General features: G+C 37.1%; 1 protein-coding gene across 3 annotated transcripts in view; it reads left to right on the top strand.

Annotated features, from left to right (window-relative positions):
* The first annotated feature begins 1,902 nt into the window (after positions 1-1,902).
* LOC121414426 (L-rhamnose-binding lectin CSL3-like) overlaps positions 1,903-19,482 on the top strand; it is a 51,693-nt gene continuing 34,113 nt past the window's right edge. The window contains exon 1 of one of the 3 annotated variants that reach the window (XM_041607600.1): positions 1,903-2,040. The gene's annotated coding sequence lies outside the window, so the exon portion shown is untranslated. Of the gene's footprint in view, positions 2,041-7,476; positions 7,610-7,717; positions 8,105-19,482 lie in introns of those variants that run through there. The other 2 variants (XM_041607599.1, XM_041607601.1) reach the window with 2 other exon arrangements.

The raw sequence follows: 19,482 nt of genomic DNA, 5'->3' as shown, positions 1-19,482 counted from the left end.
AGTGGGTGTGGGTGGATGAATCCCTGTTGATAAGTGATTGATATAAAACCCAATGATTTCATGATTACTTACGTCTACAGATTACCCCCGATTACTCAAATGAGACCTAGTCAGTGGCGTACCGTGGGTCACGGTATTGGGGGGGGGGGCACCAGCAAAAATTTCGGGTAACTTAGGGAGCGCGCGAAGCGCGCTCAGTTGTCAGGTTTACTGACCTAATAGAGATATTTTAAGGACATGCAGTGCCATCAAACGGATATATATCTCACTGATTAAATAATGCGAGCGCGAAGCGCGAGCTTAAAATTTTTGATATTGAGGGCTAAAAATTAACATTATAAGCGGATTGTTTTGTAATCATGATACTTAACTGTCTCGCTAAACAGACATGCGAAGCGCGAGCAAAATTTTTTGTATAGGCCTATACTGACCCTAAACAAGGAAATTTTAAGGATTATATTATAGAATCCATTAAGAGTATAAATATCTCACCATAGTCATCTAATGCTATTGCCATACTTTGCTGATTTTGTTAGAATTACATCTATACACAGTCATGAAGCACCTTTTGTAGTCATGTAATCATGATTATCATACGCATCTTACTAATCAAATACTGCAAGCGCAAAAGCGCGAGCTGAAAATTTAGGAAATATAGACCTGAAGAGGGGCATTCTAAGGGTTGTTTATAGGAATTCTTTAAGACCCTACGTATTATTTTGAATAACCAAATGATGCGAGCGCGAAGCGCGAGCTGAAATTTTTGTATATATTGACCACAAACATGGATATTTTAAGGACTATAGTTACGAATCCATTAAGTCAGAGTATACATATCTCACTATAGTCATCTAATGCGAGTGCCAAGCGCTTGCTGATTTTGTTAGAATTACATCTAAACACATGGAGCACTTTTTGAAGTCATTGTAATCATGATTATTATACGCATCTCACTAATGAAATACTGCGAGCGCGAAGCGTGAGCTGAAAATCTAGGAAATTCAGACATGAAGTGGGGCATTCCAAGGCTTGTTTGTAGGAATTCACTAAGATCCCACGTATTTCACTAACCAAATGATGCGAGCGCGAAGCGCGAGCTAAAATTTTTTATATTCAGATCAGAAAAATTGACATTTTAAGGACTGATTTTAGGAGTTCATGAAGAGCAGAAATCTCACCAATCCACTAATGCGAACGTTAGCGCGGACAAGAAAATGTTTTATATTAAGATTTTAAAATAGGGCAATAACTTCAGTAGTCATGAAAAAGAAAAATATATCACTACTTAAAACAATAATAACTCTAATTGCGAGGAAATATATTATTTTTTTGTATATTGATTTGAAAACGGGAGGCTTTAGTACAGCAGGTATATATATCTCGTTAAAAAGTCTATGCGAGCACCAGGAACAGTGAAGACACAATTAAGCAAATAATGTTTCATAAAGTTGTGAAAAAATGCTTTTAACGTTATATAACATAATATAATATAACACTATGATAAACAACAATTTCTTCTTTCCTTCACTACGTTTCTCTTCCTTTTTTTCCTCTTTTTCTCCTTTTCCCCGTTTTTTTTTTGGCCAGCCGATTGGAGAGGCACGTGCCCCCCATGCCCCCCCCGTAGTTACGCCACTGGACCTAGTAAATGCATAAATACAATATGTCCACTGATGAGTGAAACCATGGGCAGTGAATATCTCCAGATATTTCCTACAACCTAAATGGAAATGTCAAAGCCATTCAGTTAACGCACACCCCAGAACCATGCTAAGTGGTTGTGGGTGAAAAAATCAAAAGTGATTGATATACAACACAATACTTCTATGGTTGATTACGTCTACAGATTATCCCCGATTACCGGCCAAAGTATGCACCTAGTATATACTGTAAGTCCACTGATGTGTGAATCAAATTGTATATGATATTTCCTACAAGCACACCTTAGTTCCGATAGTACTTAATACGCATCGTACGTCTTGCTTATGGTTTAGAATCTCCAAGAAGTTGGGAATCTTTCTCTACATCTTTCTCAACTTGGTAAGCCAATAATTCTGTTTATTTTCTAATTTGGGAAGAGTTCCATATGCACCCCACTAAATTTGACAATAGAAATATGGAGAAGGTTCAAAATAATACATCTAGCCCTAATATAGAACATATATGATGGGATAGTGGAATCGAAACATCTGACTTAGTAGCTACCTATACTACGTACATCAGACCGGTATTAGAGTATGCATCACCTGTTTGGTCTTCATCCATAACTGCTCGCCAGTCTGATGACATTGAAAGGGCGCAAAAGCGAGTTTGTAGGATCATTCTTGGTGGATATCATTCCTACAGCTGGGCTGTGGACCAGCTCAATCTTGAATTGCTTAGATCCCGCCGAGAATGTATTCTTCTTTCCTTTTCGCGTGATCTCCTCAGGTCGTCGCGCCATCGTGACTTTCTCCCCCAATCTCGTCAGTCTGTGTCTGGAAGGCAGTTACGGAACTCTCACCTACTACATGAACCCAAATGTAGGACTGCTAGGTATTATCAATCTTGTATTCCATCTGTCGTCCGCCTGTTTAACAATGATATAAAGCCCAATGTCTAATTGTTATCATCCCGAATGACTCTTAATGACGATTTTCGTGATAGTTTTATTGAAACATTTCAATGCAAGTAATATTCTTACAATATCTACATGTAATATACTGGCATATATTTCATCTGGGTGTAATGGGTTCAGGTGTGAATATAAATTTGAGAATATTTCCCCATTCTATTTATTGTCTGTTTAATTTTGTATTTATATTACTAGATTATAATGAATTTTTATTGGATAATTAGTGGCAAATGCTGACTAATCTGTTCAAAATTGCATTAATAACTCGTTTACTTGCGCAAAAATTTAATACATATTATTTCAACTTTGTATTGATTACTGAATTTTGTAATTATTGCACTGGTGTTTAATTGGCATTTCCTGTTGAACGATTTGTGGCAAATTATGATTAATCTATTCACTACTTTCAACGGACCGAAAATTGTCATCATATCAACTATTTTAAGTCTACGAGGTCTAATACATGTATCATTTTAAATTTATATTTTTTTATATGTAGGGGAAGGCGGGGAAAGTTGTGACACTTTTTGCATTTTGCATGTTAGAATTGATATGACAAGTACTATTGTAGAAATAAGTACCTTGCCTTTAAATTTGATTCTTGGGAAATGTTTTTCACCTACATATAACTTTCTACCCCCAAACTGAAAGTCATCGTGACCTTTGAAAAAAACGATGTCAAATGGCTCAACCTGCCCCATATATGGGGTAAGTTGTGCCACCGTCTGGGGGTAAGTTGAGCCACAAAAACTACGTACAAAATGTATGGGGGAGAACCAGGATGTCATTTTTTTTGTTTAAAGTCTTTTTACTTGCTAATTCTCTATAATACTAACATCCTTTAAAAGGAAAAGAGCAGTCATGTACATTTGCTCCTTTCAGCCTGCATTTCACTCAATTTTTAAGGTTTGTTTGTTTTTTAAGATACATTACCATAAAAATTACCATGGCTCAACTTGCCCCATGCTGTTTGGCTCAACTTACCCCAGTCCGAGCTTAGTGCGATAATTTTGTATCCACACATTTATTATGCATCTATCATAATAAAAGACTATGACAAGAATGAAGATCCATATATGGACTAACAATGTTGTTATCATGTCTTTACTATATTTAAAGACGTGTGTGTGAATAAAGTACTTATCTAATTCACACTCTTTTTTACTTTTTTTTGCTGAAATTCATACTTTTCCCTCTAAAAACTACTTTTTGTTTAAACAATTTGGTGGGGTTAGGGGTTATGCTATGGGTCATCAATACATGACAACACCCACAGCAATGTCTGACTCATTCATTATTGGCCTGGGGCTGGTGGCTCAACTTGCCCCTATGCTCAACTTACCCCGCCTTCCCCTATATATATGTGAACCATTTGTAAACACATTTTTTTTCAGCCATTGGCTGCCAAATGTGTATTGTTTTTGGAATAAATAAACCATGAATGATATAAATGCATATCAAAATATGGTTTATTCCGTCAAAAATTCTTAGAAAAATCGAGTTCGTAAAATTGTCCATAGATATCAGTTTATTTACTCAGTAAAGGGTCTATATGAGTCTAGACTCATCTCATAATCGCTAAAAATTCTCTTCTGGTATCAGCGCTTCTCGCTTAGCGTAGCGGAAAGTGATCTTGACTGCAGTTACAAGGTGAGTTCGAGTCCCATGCAACCAAGGTAAGAAACACTAAAACATCTACAGAGAAACCTGAAGTGAACAGTGCTTGAGCACTTAAAACGGAACTCCTTGTGTGAACGCGCCTGGGTGCACTCAATTCACTTAGTATACCCCAACCGTGTTACAGCCAGTAATGCCCATGGCTTGACAGTATGTATGGCCCCCTCAGCCCACGAATAGGTATCGTTCACACCAGGCGCGGATCCAGGATTTCGTAGGGAGCGGGTGTTAAGGCCCTAAACCGCAAATTGCACCTAAACCGCAAATCGCCGCCTAAGCTTGTAGAAAAAAAGTATTTTTGAAACAAAGGACCTTGGATGAGTGGTTTCACTCCCCTGGTAACATTTAGTATTAAAGTTTGAAAATTTTTGAAAATAAGCTACTATTACTACTACTACTACTACCACTAATACTACTACTACTCCTACTCCTATACTACTACTACTACTACTACTACTACTACTACTACTACTACTACTACTACTACTACTACTACTCCTACTACTCCTACTCCTCCTACTACTCCTACTACTACTACTACTAAAACTACTACTACTCTTACTGCTACTACTACTACTCTTACTGCTAGTACTACTTCTACTACTGCTACTCCTACTACTACTACTACTACTACTACTACTACTACTACTACTACTACTACTACTACTACTACTGCTACTACTACTCCTCCTACTCCTACTACTACTCCTACTACTACTACTACTACTACTACTACTTCTAAAACTACTACTACTACTCTTACTGCTACTACTACTTCTACTACTGCTACTCCTACTACTACTACTCCTACTCCTACTCCTACTACTACTCCTACTACTACTACTACTACTAAAACTACTACTACTACTACTCTTACTGCTACTACTACTACTACTACTACTACTACTACTACTAAAACTACTACTACTACTACTACTCCTACTACTACTACTAAAACTACTACTACTACTACTACTCTTACTGCTACTACTACTCCTACTACTACTACTACTACTACTACTACTACTACTACTACTACTACTACTACTACTAAAACTACTACTACTACTCTTACTGCTACTACTACTACTACTACTACTACTACTACTACTACTACTACTACTACTACTACTACTACTACTACTACTACTACTACTACTCTTACTGCTACTACTACTTCTACTATACTGCTACTCCTACTACTACTACTACTACTACTACTACTACTACTCCTACTACTACTCCTACTATACTACTACTAAAACTACTACTACTACTACTACTACTACTACTACTACTACTACTACTACTACTACTACTACTCCTACTCCTACTACTACTCCTACTACTACTACTACTACTACTAAAACTACTACTACTACTACTACTACTCCTACTACTACTACTACTACTACTACTACTCCTACTACTACTCCTACTATACTACTACTAAAACTACTACTACTACTCCTCCTCCTACTACTACTACTACTACTACTACTACTACTCCTACTCCTACTACTACTCCTACTATACTACTACTAAAACTACTACTACTACTACTTCTACTACTGCTACTCCTACTACTACTACTATTTCGTACTGATTATGACTATAATATGAGTACATGGCTTCATTACCCTCGTAACATTTTGTATTAGAGTTTTAAAAAGATTATAATAAATATTTAAAAAATTATTTATAGCGATTCTTTATTTTCCACCTTTCATTTCTTCCCTTTTCCTTTTCCTTTGCTTAAACCTACAGGCGTTAGTCTATACTAGGGGAGAATTAGGGATACACAAAAAAAATCTCAAAAAAAAACACAAAAAAAACGGCACTATGTACAGCCCAAGTTGCCTAACTCCCATAATAACCAAGAGTCCAAAACCAACAAACAAGAACAATAATGATAGCCTATTAGGGCCCATGGGAGACCAACTTTATGTTGAATGAGCACCCTGGTAAAATATTTAAATAAATAAACAAATAAATAAATACGTGTATCAACAAAGGGATCAACAACAACATTTCTCATAAAAATGAGATCAGCGCCCTAGTTCTAATTCCTCACTCTTCAACCTCTATCCATCTGCGATTTATGTTTGCCGCCCTCTGTGTTCACGCCTCTTACGCGCACACGGTATATTAACAAGGACCGTGTGCGCGTAAGAGGCGTGAACACAGAGGGCGGCAAACATAAATCGCAGAAGGATGATTATTATACGCATCTCACTAATGAAATACTGCGAGCGCGAAGCGTGAGCTGAAAATCTAGGAAATTCAGACATGAAGTGGGGCATTCCAAGGCTTGTTTGTAGGAATTCACTAAGACCCCACGTATTTCACTAACCAAATGATGCGAGCGCGAAGCGCGAGCTAAAATTTTTTGATATTCAGATCAGAAAAATTGACATTTTAAGGACTGATTTTAGGAGTTCATGAAGAGCAGAAAATTCACCAATCCACTAATGTGAACGTTAGCGCGGACAAGAAAATGTTTTATATTAAGACCTTAAAATAGGGCAATAACTTCAGTAGTCATGAAAAAGAAAAATATATCACTACTTAAAACAATAATAACTCTAATTGCGAGGAAATATATTATTTTTTGTATATTGATTTTGAAAACGGGAGGCTTTAGTACAGCAGGTATATATCTCGTTAAAAAGTCTATGCGAGCACCAGGAACAGTGAAGACACAATTAAGCAAATAATGTTTCATAAAGTTGTGAAAAATGCTTTTAATGTTATATAACATAATATAATATAACACTATGATAAACAACAATTTCTTCTTTCCTTCACTACGTTTCTCTTCCTTTTTTTCCTCTTTTTCTCCTTTTCCCCGTTTTTTTTTTGGCCAGCCGATTGGAGGGGCACGTGCCCCCCATGCCCCCCCTCCGAAGTTACGCCACTGGACCTAGTAAATGCATAAATACAATATGTCCACTGATGAGTGAAACCATGGGCAGTGAATATCTCCAGATATTTCCTACAACCTAAATGGAAATTTCAAAGCCATTCAGTTAACGCACACCCCAGAACCATGCTAAGTGGTTGTGGGTGAAAAAATCAAAAGGGATTGATATACAACACAATAATTCTATGGTTAGTTACGTCTACAGATTATCCCCGATTACCGGCCAAAGTATGCACCTAGTATATACTGTAAGTCCACTGATGTGTGAATCAAATTGTATATGATATTTCCTACAAGCACACCTTAGTTCCGATAGTACTTAATACGCATCGTACGTCTTGCTTATGGTTTAGAATCTCCAAGAAGTTGGGAATCTTTCTCTACATCTCAACTTGGTAAGCCAATAATTCTGTTTATTTTGTAATTTGGAAAGAGTTCCATATGCACCCCACTAAATTTGACAATAGAAATATGGAGAAGGTTCAAAATAATACATCTAGCCCTAATATAGAACATATATGATGGGAGAGTGGAATCGAAACATCTGACTTAGTAGCTACCTATACTACGTACATCAGACCGGTATTAGAGTATGCATCACCTGTTTGGTCTTCATCCATAACTGCTCGCCAGTCTGATGACATTGAAAGGGCGCAAAAGCGAGTTTGTAGGATCATTCTTGGTGGATATCATTCCTACAGCTGGGCTGTGGACCAGCTCAATCTTGAATTGCTTAGATCCCGCCGAGAGTGTATTCTTCTTTCCTTTTCGCGTGATCTCCTCAGGTCGTCGCGCCATCGTGACTTTCTCCCCCAATCTCGTCAGTCTGTGTCTGGAAGGCAGTTACGGAACTCTCACCTACTACAGGAACCCAAATGTAGGACTGCTAGGTATTATCAATCTTGTATTCCATCTGTCGTCCGCCTGCTTAACAATGATATAAAGCCCAATGTCTAATTGTTATCATCCCGAATGACTCTTAATGACGATTTTCGTGAAACTTTTATTGAAACATTTCAATGCAAGTAATATTCTTACAATATCTACATGTAATATACTGGCATATATTTCATCTGGGTGTAATGGGTTCAGGTGTGAATATAAATTTGAGAATATTTCCCCATTCTATTTATTGTCTGTTTAATTTTGTATTTATATTACTAGATTATAATGAATTTTTATTGGATAATTAGTGGCAAATGCTGACTAATCTGTTCAAAATTGCATTAATAACTCGTTTACTTGCGTAAAAATTTAATACATATTATTTCAACTTTGTATTGATTACTGAATTTTGTAATTATTGCACTGGTGTTTAATTGGCATTTCCTGTTGAACGATTTGTGGCAAATTATGATTAATCTATTCACTACTTTCAACGGACCGAAAATTGTCATCATATCAACTATTTTAAGTCTACGAGGTCTAATACATGTATCATTTTAAATTTGTATTTTTTTATATGTAGGGGAAGGCGGGGTAAGTTGTGACACTTTTTGCATTTTGCATGTTAGAATTGATATGACTAGTACTATTGTAGAAATAAGTACCTTGCCTTTAAATTTGATTCTTGGGAAATGTTTTTCACCTACATATAACTTTCTACCCCCAAACTGAAAGTCATCGTGACCTTTGAAAAAACGATGTCAAATGGCTCAACTTGCCCCATATACATGTATGGGGTAAGTTGTGCCACCGTCTGGGGGTAAGTTGAGCCACAAAAACTACGTACAAAATGTATGGGGGAGAACCAGGATGTCAATTTTTTGTTTAAAGTCTTTTTACTTGCTAATTCTCTATAATACTAACATCCTTTAAAAGGAAAAGAGCAGTCATGTACATTTGCTCCTTTCAGCCTGCATTTCACTCAATTTTTAAGGTTTGTTTGTTTTTTAAGATACATTACCATAAAAATTACCATGACTCAACTTGCCCCATGCTGTTTGGCTCAACTTACCCCAGTCCGAGCTTAGTGCGATAATTTTGTATCCACACATTTATTATGCATCTATCATAATAAAAGACTATGACAAGAATAAAGATCCATATATGTACTAACAATGTTGTTATCATGTCTTTACTATATTTAAAGACGTGTGTGTGAATAAAGTACTTATCTAATTCACACTCTTTTTTACTTTTTTTTGCTGAAATTCATACTTTTCCCTCTAAAAAACTACTTTTTGTTTAACAGTGGGAAACAATTTGGTGGGGTTAGGGGTTATGCTATGGGTCATCAATACATGACACCACCCACAGCAATGTCTGACTCATTCATTATTGGCCTGGGGCTGGTGGCTCAACTTGCCCCTATGCTCAACTTACCCCGCCTTCCCCTATATATATGTGAACCATTTGTAAACACATTTTTTTTCAGCCATTGGCTGCCAAATGTGTATTGTTTTTGGAATAAATAAACCATGAATGATATAAATGCATATCAAAATATGGTTTATTCCGTCAAAAATTCTTAGAAGAATCGAGTTCGTAAAATTGTCCATAGACATCAGTTTATTTACTCAGTAAAGGGTCTATATGAGTCTAGACTCATCTCATAATCGCTAAAAATTCTCTTCTGGTATCAGCGCTTCTCGCTTAGCGTAGCGGAAAGTGATCTTGACTGCAGTTACAAGGTGAGTTCGAGTCCCATGCAACCAAGGTAAAAAACACTAAAACATCTACAGAGAAACCTGAAGTGAACAGTGCTTGAGCACTTAACCCTAAAAAGACTGGGGGGGGGGCTGATTCAGCCCCCCCCCTCAACATTTTTCGCAATAAATCCGCTGTGCGAAATTTTTTGACCGCGTCGCTCGCTGACTTTTTACTTTCAAGTCTCGCGCAACTTTTGAGACCAAAATTGTGACCCCCGGGTACGCGGTTCCAAAATTACGCAACATTTCGTAAGTGCATGCAGACCCAAAATTACTCAAAAACGTGAATTTGTGTACAAATCCAATGCAAATAGTGTTCTTAGCCAAAATTCATAAATGTTTCATTATTTTTCCTTTTACTGCTTAAAATCAATTAATTTTATCTTGTTTATGGTCAAAATAAAGTCCCCGATAATTTCCATTGAAAAAACAATAAAAAACAAAAAGTCAAAAAACAAAGAAATACATAAGAAATTTAGAAAACAATAGAATACATAAGAAAATAAATTTGATTTTGAAATCTTTTTAAAATCAATTTGATCAGATGCCTATCTAGAGTATGTGAAACAAAAATTAGCATTTCAGGGGCATTATTTTATTAATTAGAGCAAACATGATTTTACGCATAAATTAGCATAATTAATGAGACATGAGATTTTTTGCCGAATTTGATGTTATAGTTTTGTAGATAATGCCATGGGTAACGCGTGTGCCAATTTTCGTCGCGATCGCGCGATCAACGGCCGAGATCATAAGGGGGGGGGGCTGAATCAGCCCCCCCCCCCAGTCTTTATAGGCGTTGAAATAGCCCAGTCTATTTAGGGTTAAAACGGAACTCCTTGTGTGAACGCGCCTGGGTGCACTCAATTCACTTAGTATACCCCAACCGTGTTACAGCCAGTAATGCCCATGGCTTGACAGTATGTATGGCCCCCTCAGCCCACGAATAGGTATCGTTCACACCAGGCGCGGATCCAGGATTTCGTAGGGAGCGGGTGTTAAGGCCCTAAACCGCAAATTGCACCTAAACCGCAAATCGCCGCCTAAGCTTGTAGAAAAAAAGTATTTTTGAAACGAAGGACCTTGGATGAGTGGTTTCACTCCCCTGGTAACATTTAGTATTAAAGTTTGAAATTTTTTGAAAATAAGCTACTATTACTACTACTACTACCACTAATACTACTACTACTCCTACTCCTATACTACTACTACTACTACTACTACTACTACTACTACTACTACTACTACTACTACTACTACTACTCCTACTCCTCCTACTACTCCTACTACTACTACTACTAAAACTACTACTACTACTACTCTTACTGCTACTACTACTACTCTTACTGCTAGTACTACTTCTACTACTGCTACTCCTACTACTACTACTACTACTACTACTACTGCTACTACTACTCCTCCTACTCCTACTACTACTCCTACTACTACTACTACTACTACTACTACTACTACTACTCTTACTGCTACTACTACTTCTACTATACTGCTACTCCTACTACTACTACTACTACTACTACTACTACTACTACTACTACTACTCCTACTACTACTCGTACTATACTACTACTAAAACTACTACTACTACTACTACTACTACTACTACTACTACTACTACTACTACTACTACTACTACTACTACTCCTACTCCTACTCCTACTCCTACTACTACTCCTACTACTACTACTACTAAAACTACTACTACTACTACTACTACTACTACTCCTCCTACTACTACTACTACTACTCCTACTACTACTCCTACTATACTACTACTAAAACTACTACTCCTACTACTACTACTACTACTACTACTCCTACTCCTACTACTACTCCTACTATACTACTACTAAAACTACTACTACTCCTACTTCTACACTGCTACTCCTACTACTACTATTTCGTACTGATTATGACTATAATATGAGTACATGGCTTCATTACCCTCGTAACATTTTGTATTAAAGTTTTAAAAAGATTATAATAAATATTTAAAAAATTATTTATAGCGATTCTTTATTTTCCGCCTTTCATTTCTTCCCTTTTCCTTTTCCTTTGCTTAAACCTACAGGCGTTAGATTATACTAGGGGAGAATTAGGGATACACAAAAAAAATCTAAAAAAAACACACACAAAAAAAACGGCACTATGTACAGCCCAAGTTGCCTAACTCCCATAATAACCAAGAGTCCAAAACCAACAAACAAGAAGAACAATAATGATAGCCTTTTAGGGCCCCATGGGAGACCAACTTTATGTTGAATGAGCACCCTGGTAAAATATTTAAATAAATAAACAAATAAATAAATACGTGTATCAACAAAGGGATCAACAACAACATTTCTCATAAAAATGAGATCAGCGCCCTAGTTCTAATTCCTCACTCTTCAACCTCTATCCTTCTGCGATTTATGTTTGCCGCCCTCTGTGTTCACGCCTCTTACGCGCACACGGTCCTTGTTTGTTGGTTTTTGACTCTTGGTTATGGTGGGAGTTGGGCAATTTGGGCTGTACATAGTGCCGTTTTTTGTGGTTTTTTTTGGTGTTTTTTTTGTGTATCCCTAATTCTCCCCTAGTATAATCTAACGCCTGTAGGTTTAAGCAAAGGAAAAGGAAAAGGGAAGAAATGAAAGGCGGAAAATAAAGAAAGAATCGCTATAAATAATTTTTTTAATATTTATTATAATCTTTTTAAAACTTTAATACAAAATGTTACGAGGGTAATGAAGCCATGTAGTCATAATCAGTACGAAATAGTAGTAGTAGTAGAAGTAGTAGTAGTAGGAGTAGCAGTAATAGAAGTAGTAGTAGCAGTAAGAGTAGTAGTAGTAGTAGTTTTAGTAGTAGTAGTAGTAGTAGTAGTAGTAGTAGTAGTAGTAGTAGTAGTAGTAGGAGTAGTAGTAGGAGTAGGAGTAGTAGTAGTAGTAGTAGGAGTAGCAGTAGCAGTAGTAGAAGTAGTAGTAGCAGTAAGAGTAGTAGTAGTAGTTTTAGTAGTAGTAGTAGTAGTAGTAGGAGTAGTAGTAGGAGTAGTTTTAGTAGTAGTAGTAGTAGTAGTAGTAGTAGTAGTAGTAGGAGTTGTAGTAGGAGTAGTAGTAGTAGTAGTAGTTTTAGTAGTAGTATAGTAGTAGTAGTAGTAGGAGTAGGAGTAGTAGTAGTAGTAGTAGTAGTAGTAGTAGTAGTAGGAGTAGCAGTATAGTAGAAGTAGTAGTAGCAGTAAGAGTAGTAGTAGTAGTAGTTTTAGTAGTAGTAGTAGTAGTAGTAGTAGTAGCAGTAAGAGTAGTAGTAGTTTTAGTAGTAGTAGTAGTAGTAGGAGTAGTAGTAGGAGTAGGAGGAGTAGTAGTAGTAGTAGTAGTAGTAGTAGTAGTAGTAGTAGTAGTAGTTTTAGTAGTAGTATAGTAGGAGTAGTAGTAGGAGTAGGAGTAGTAGTAGTAGTAGTAGTAGTAGTAGTAGTAGTAGTAGTAGGAGTAGAAGTATAGTAGAAGTAGTAGTAGCAATAAGAGTAGTAGTAGTAGTAGTAGTAGTAGTAGTAGTAGTAGCAGTAAGAGTAGTAGTAGTAGTAGTTTTAGTAGTAGTAGTAGGAGTAGTAGTAGGAGGAGTAGTAGTAGTAGTAGTAGTAGTAGTAGTAGTAGTAGTAGGAGGAGTAGCAGTAGTAGAAGTAGTAGTAGCAGTAAGAGTAGTAGTAGTAGTAGTAGTTTTAGTAGTAGTAGTAGTAGTTTTAGTAGTAGTAGTAGGAGTAGTAGTAGGAGTAGTAGTAGTAGTAGTAGTAGTAGTAGTAGTAGTAGTAGTATATAGGAGTAGGAGTAGTAGTAGTAGTAGTAGTAGTAGTAGTAGTAGTAGTAGTAGTGAAACCACTCATCCAAGGTCCTTCGTTTCAAAAATACTTTTTTTCTACAAGCTTAGGCGGCGATTTGCGGTTTAGGTGCAATTTGCGGTTTAGGGCCTTAACACGCGTTTCCGTTTTACACCCTGGCGAAGGCATTTTCCGGAAAAGTAGCTAAAAAGCGACTAGTGAAGAGTCTACGTCCACGTTTGTTTACATTATCAGCTGGGCGCGCGATCCAAAGTCCGCACCGAAGTTATCCGCAGAACATACCGTAGGGGAAGGCGGGGTAAGTTGAGCATAGGGGCAAGTTGAGCCACCAGCCGCAGGCCAATAATGAATGAGTCAGACATTGTGGTGGTGTCATGTATTGATGACCCATAGCATAACCCCTAACCCCACCACATTGTTTCCAACTTTGAAACAAAAAGTAGTTTCTTAGAGGGGAAAATGTGAATTTCAGCCAAAAAAGTTAAAAAGAGTGTGAAATATATAAGTGCTTTATAAACACACACGTCTTTAAATATAATAAAGACATGATAACAGCATTATTAGTCCAGGTATGGATCTTCATTCTTGTCATAGTCTTTTATATGATGGATGCATAATAAACGTGTGGATACAAAATTATCGCACTAAGTTCGGACTGGGGTAAGTTGAGCCAAACAGCATGGGGCAAGTTGAGCCATGGTAATTCCTATGGTAATGTATCTTAAAAAAAAAAACAAACCATAAAAATCGATTGAAATGCAGGCTGGAAGGAGCAAATTTACATGACTGCTCTTTTCCTTTTACAGGATGTTAGTATTTATAGAGAATTAGCAAGTGAAAAGACTTTAAACAAAAAATTGACATGCTGGTTCTCCCCCATACATTTTGTACATAGTTTTTGTGGCTCAACTTACCCCAGAAGGTGGCTCAAACTTACCCCATATATGGGGCAAGTTGAGCCATTTGACATCGGTTTTTTCAAAGGTCACGATGACTTTCAGTGTTGGGGTAGAAATTTATATATAGGTGGAAAATATTTCAGAAGAATGAAATTTCAAAGCAAGGTACTTACTTCGACAAGATTATTAATCATATCAATTCTAACATGCAAAAAGCAAAAACTGTCACAACTTACCCCGCCTTCCCCTACTGTCTTGCAAATGCAGCTGCATGAGCTTATACTTTCCAGGTTTGATCATTTGCCTTGCCGACTTGCTGATGTCTGTCTTTCTCTCTATCTGTCTATATATCTATCTCTCAAATTCTATCTCTATGTAACTGCAGTATCTATCTATCTAATAATCTTCTCTGTCTCTCTCATTCTTTATCTAACATCTATCTATCTCAATTAAATCTCTCTATCTATCCATCCATCTGTCTGTCTTTCTCTATTTCTCTCTATTTATCTATTTTTTAACTAGAGTATCTATCTATCTGTTAATTTGTTAATAATCTTCTCTGTCTCTCTCATTCTTTAATTATCTATTTAATATCTCTCTCTATCTATCTATGTATCCATCTGTCTGTCTTTCTCTTATTCTCTCTATCTATTTATCTATTTTTTTAACTATCTATCTATTAAGTTGTTAATATTCTTTGTCTCTCTCCCTCTTTATCTAACATCTGTCTATCTCTCATCTATCTATCTCTATCTATCTATCCATCTGTCTGTCTTTCTCTATTTCTCTCTATCTATATATCTATGTATCTATCTGTTAATTTGTCTATCTTCTCTGTCTCTCTCATTCTTTATCTTTCTATCTATCTAACATCTATATATCTGTCTCTCAAATTCTCTATCTCTCTCCCTCTCTAGCATCTATCTGTCAGTTTTAATATTTTCTCTCTTTCTCTTTGTCCGTCCATATTTCTATCTACAACATCTCTCTCTCTCTTTCTATCTATCTATCCACCTCTCTCTCTCTATTTCTATCTATCTATCTGTCTATCTTGTCTCTATTTATTTATCAGTCTTCTATATCTATCTTTCGGCAGCTTCTAAGTGTATCAATCCATCAAACTTCAATTTGTCTTTCCATTATAAGTATCTGTTTATTTTGATTTTGTCTGTCATTCTATTCATTTAGTTAATAATTTATTTTTAGAAAAAAAAACTATCATAAACAACGCGACTGCAATTCACTCCTGACTGCCGCTTTCTCTGTACATGAAGTGCCGAGGAACTCTGTGCTCTGATCAGTAACTGTGCCATAGATGTAAATTGACACTAGAGTAATCACTCGCATTGACGCGCGCGTAATGCGGCTGTGATTCCATGTATTGCGCAGCCGCCATCTTAAAGAGGGCAAGAGCGCGGATTTTTAACACACGGCTCTATGGGAGAATATCACATATTTCACTTTTTTACATTATATTTTCAATTTAATGCTGTATGCAACGTTAAAATCACAAGGCAAAACATTTTTATGTTAAAATATATGATAACCATGCATATTTTATAAAGGAGATGGACTGAACATCCAGAAAACAGGGGAAAAACGACGAGGTCGACTGAGTAGTAATAAGCCATCATATAGCATATACCGTGACAAGGGTGTAAGATAAGGTCAACTTAACACTTTAGAGTGTTCATATGTTCTCTTGATTTGGTGCTCATTTGACACTCAGTGTTCAAGCAATATACTGTATTGAAACAACACTTAGAGTGTAAAATAAACACCAAATACTCAGAAGTGTTGAAACAACTTGGTGCTCATTTGACACTCCGGCAGTGTATACTGTGTTGAAACAACACTTAGAGTGTAAAATAAACACCAAATACTCAGAAGTGTTGAAACAACACCGTGACAGGTGTTGGATAGAAATATTTTAACAAAAATTATTGTTGAAGTTACACTTCACTGGAGTAACTCAACACTGTCTGTTGTTGGGGTATTTTTAAAAAATACCCTTGTGTTAAGTTACACCGTCAGGCTGCAGGTGTTGAAGAACTTGAAATCGGACACCAAATGATGTGAATCCGAACCGTGAAACAACACCAAAGCTGGTGTTGGTATTTTTTTTACACCAATGGGTGATTTAAGCTTTCGTCGTTTCTGCAGGTGTTCGAGGGTGTCAAATGAACACCGAATGGTGTCAACTTCATAACATTCTCCGACTCGTGTTCAAATCGAACACCAAGACTGGTGTTGATATATTTTAACATCCTAAATGTTGGTAATCTTAACACCAGTGGCAGAACGTGTAACTCCAACACCAGATGGTGTGGTCCTTTATTGATTGGGCTGCTAGATTTAACACCCGTGGTGTTAAATATAGCTATAAAGTCGCATAGTCTCCAATATTATATTTAATGGGATTATCAGTGATTCACCATATGATTTCTACTTTGATTTCGTCAAAATTAACTGAAAGGAGGGGAAACTTCAGACCAAGCCCTGATCTACATCATAGGTAATGCACGTACAGCAACCTATTTTTCCCCGTTTTCTGGATGTTCAGTCCATCTCCTTTATAAAATATGCATGGTTATCATATATTTTAACATAAAAATGTTTTGCCTTGTGATTTTAACGTTGCATACAGCATCAAATTGAAAATATAATGTAAAAAAGTGAAATATGTGATATTCTCCCATAGAGCCGTGTGTTATAAATCCGCGCTCTTGCCCTCTTTAAGATGGCGGCCGCCCCGAACATGGATTCACAGCAATTTGATGAAGTCCGCCCTCTAGTGTCAATAATATACATCTCTATGAACTGTGCAAATTGCATGCGGTGGTGGACTCGCCTGTGTCGCACGCTGCATGCAACCAGCGACGTGTGTAGACTCTTCACTAGTCGCTTTTTGGCTACTTTTCCGGAAAATGCCTTGGCCAGGGTGTAAAACGGAAACGCGCGGGCGGGAGAATGCTCAATATACATTCATTCTTTCAATTTGCGTATACGTAGTTACGTCTTTTTTTATCATTATTATTTGCTTTAGCTGCATGCATTTATGTTTGCATGATTTCGAATTATATGTCTCTGTTCTGATTATGTGATACAATTTGTCTGCTATGTTTATTACACTGTTATTTAATTTGTGTATTGTACTGCTGCAATTATCTTTTTTATTATTTCCTTGATTATGTATATATAAATTTTATTTGAATGAATAATAAAGATTACTACAAAACAAAAAACACTGGACATCAGCTCAAGTACACTCAGCCATTCTGCAGAGTGAATTGCTATACGTGCAGTTTGTTCCCAAGAACCATCCTTGAATAAGACCCACCCTTATTTGGAATACTCTCCCAAACGCTGCTGTAACTTCAACCTAGATGGCTTACGGGGAGCAACATTGCCTATCATTCAACAAATGTTGCCTCCCCTCCCCTTGCGATGCTGTCGCACACTTACCACGCGCACACTGCACTTAGCCAGGCCTGCACTTAGCACTATGTATACACTGCACCAAGAATACCACCACAGTATCACTACATCCCCTATATGGAAGCAGGAGACCGTCAAAAACGCGGATATACGTCGTGTCGTAATTCAATTTACTACACGACGTAAATAATTACGTAGTGTAGCAATTCGAATTACTACACGACGTAAATAATTACGTAGTGTAGTAATTCGAATTACTACACGACGTAATTCCGAATTACTGCCCAACGATTTAATGTCATGACGTTATATGAATTAGTGTCGCTACATCAAATAATTAAGGTCGTGTAGTAATTCGAATTACTACACGACGTAAATAATTACGTAGTGTAGTAATTCCAATTACTACACTACCTAAATAATTACGTCGTGTAGTAAATAATTACTACACGACGTAATTCCGAATTACTGCTCAACGATTTAACGTCATGACGTTAAATGAATTAGTGTAGTGACGTTAAATCAACCAATGAGACCGTTCGTTATATGAGCGCAATGCGAAGAGCTGAGACTACAGAGTATTGTACAGGAACGTACCGGCAGGAAGTTAGTTGGATGTTCGACATTTGATATTCAAACTGTGAAGTTGGTTTGATATTCAGGTTCTATATTCAAACGCCTGTGAAGCTGGACCAATATTGCCACGGACCCGATCCGCATAGTACTGCCCCCCCCCCAAAAAAAAATGTTCTACAACCGAGACCAATAGGAAATGATAAAAAAAGAAAGGAAAGAAAGATGAAAGATACGTTATTTTATGCATACCATGTCAAAATCAATCTCAAAGTTAAAGGTGTTTTTTCTCGCTGGCTCGAGACTTATTACGAAGCAAATTTTTGCTGCATGCGCAATTGTGTGCCCCCTCTTTTTGTTCTTATCACGCATTGAGCTTCGCCCTAATGCTCGGGGCACAATCATAAAACATCCTGTTCATACAATGATATGACCCCTCCGTTCTCCCTTCTCTTTCTCTCCCGTTCCCCCTCCTTTTCTTTCAAATCTCCCCCTTTCGCTTCTCTCTCTCCTATTTTGTATTCTCTTTTTCCTTGTTTTTTTTTTGCTCTATCCACTGGCGGCACCAAGAGATTAGTCAGGAACGTGGTTCCCCATGCTTGAAATATTCCGTTTTGTTAATTTTAGCCCCCCCCCCCCACACCCCGTTATGTGCATGCGCCGGGTAACAGAGTCAAGTTCTACAAGTTAGGGTAGGTGGTTACCCCGGATAGACCGTCGGGATATTCATGGGGGCCCCTTGGGAAAAAAAATAAACAAAATGCGATAAATAGCCCTTTATTCCTTTAATTTTGTTAATTTGAGCCCCCTAAATGTGCATGCACATAGTGTTTAATATATGGTTGCCCGAGTCGATTTCTACAAGTTAAGATACGTGT

Source organism: Lytechinus variegatus, chromosome 4 (genome assembly GCF_018143015.1).
Source record: "Lytechinus variegatus isolate NC3 chromosome 4, Lvar_3.0, whole genome shotgun sequence".
Lineage (NCBI taxonomy): Eukaryota > Metazoa > Echinodermata > Echinoidea > Temnopleuroida > Toxopneustidae > Lytechinus > Lytechinus variegatus.
This window is presented reverse-complemented; position numbering and strand designations above follow the sequence as displayed.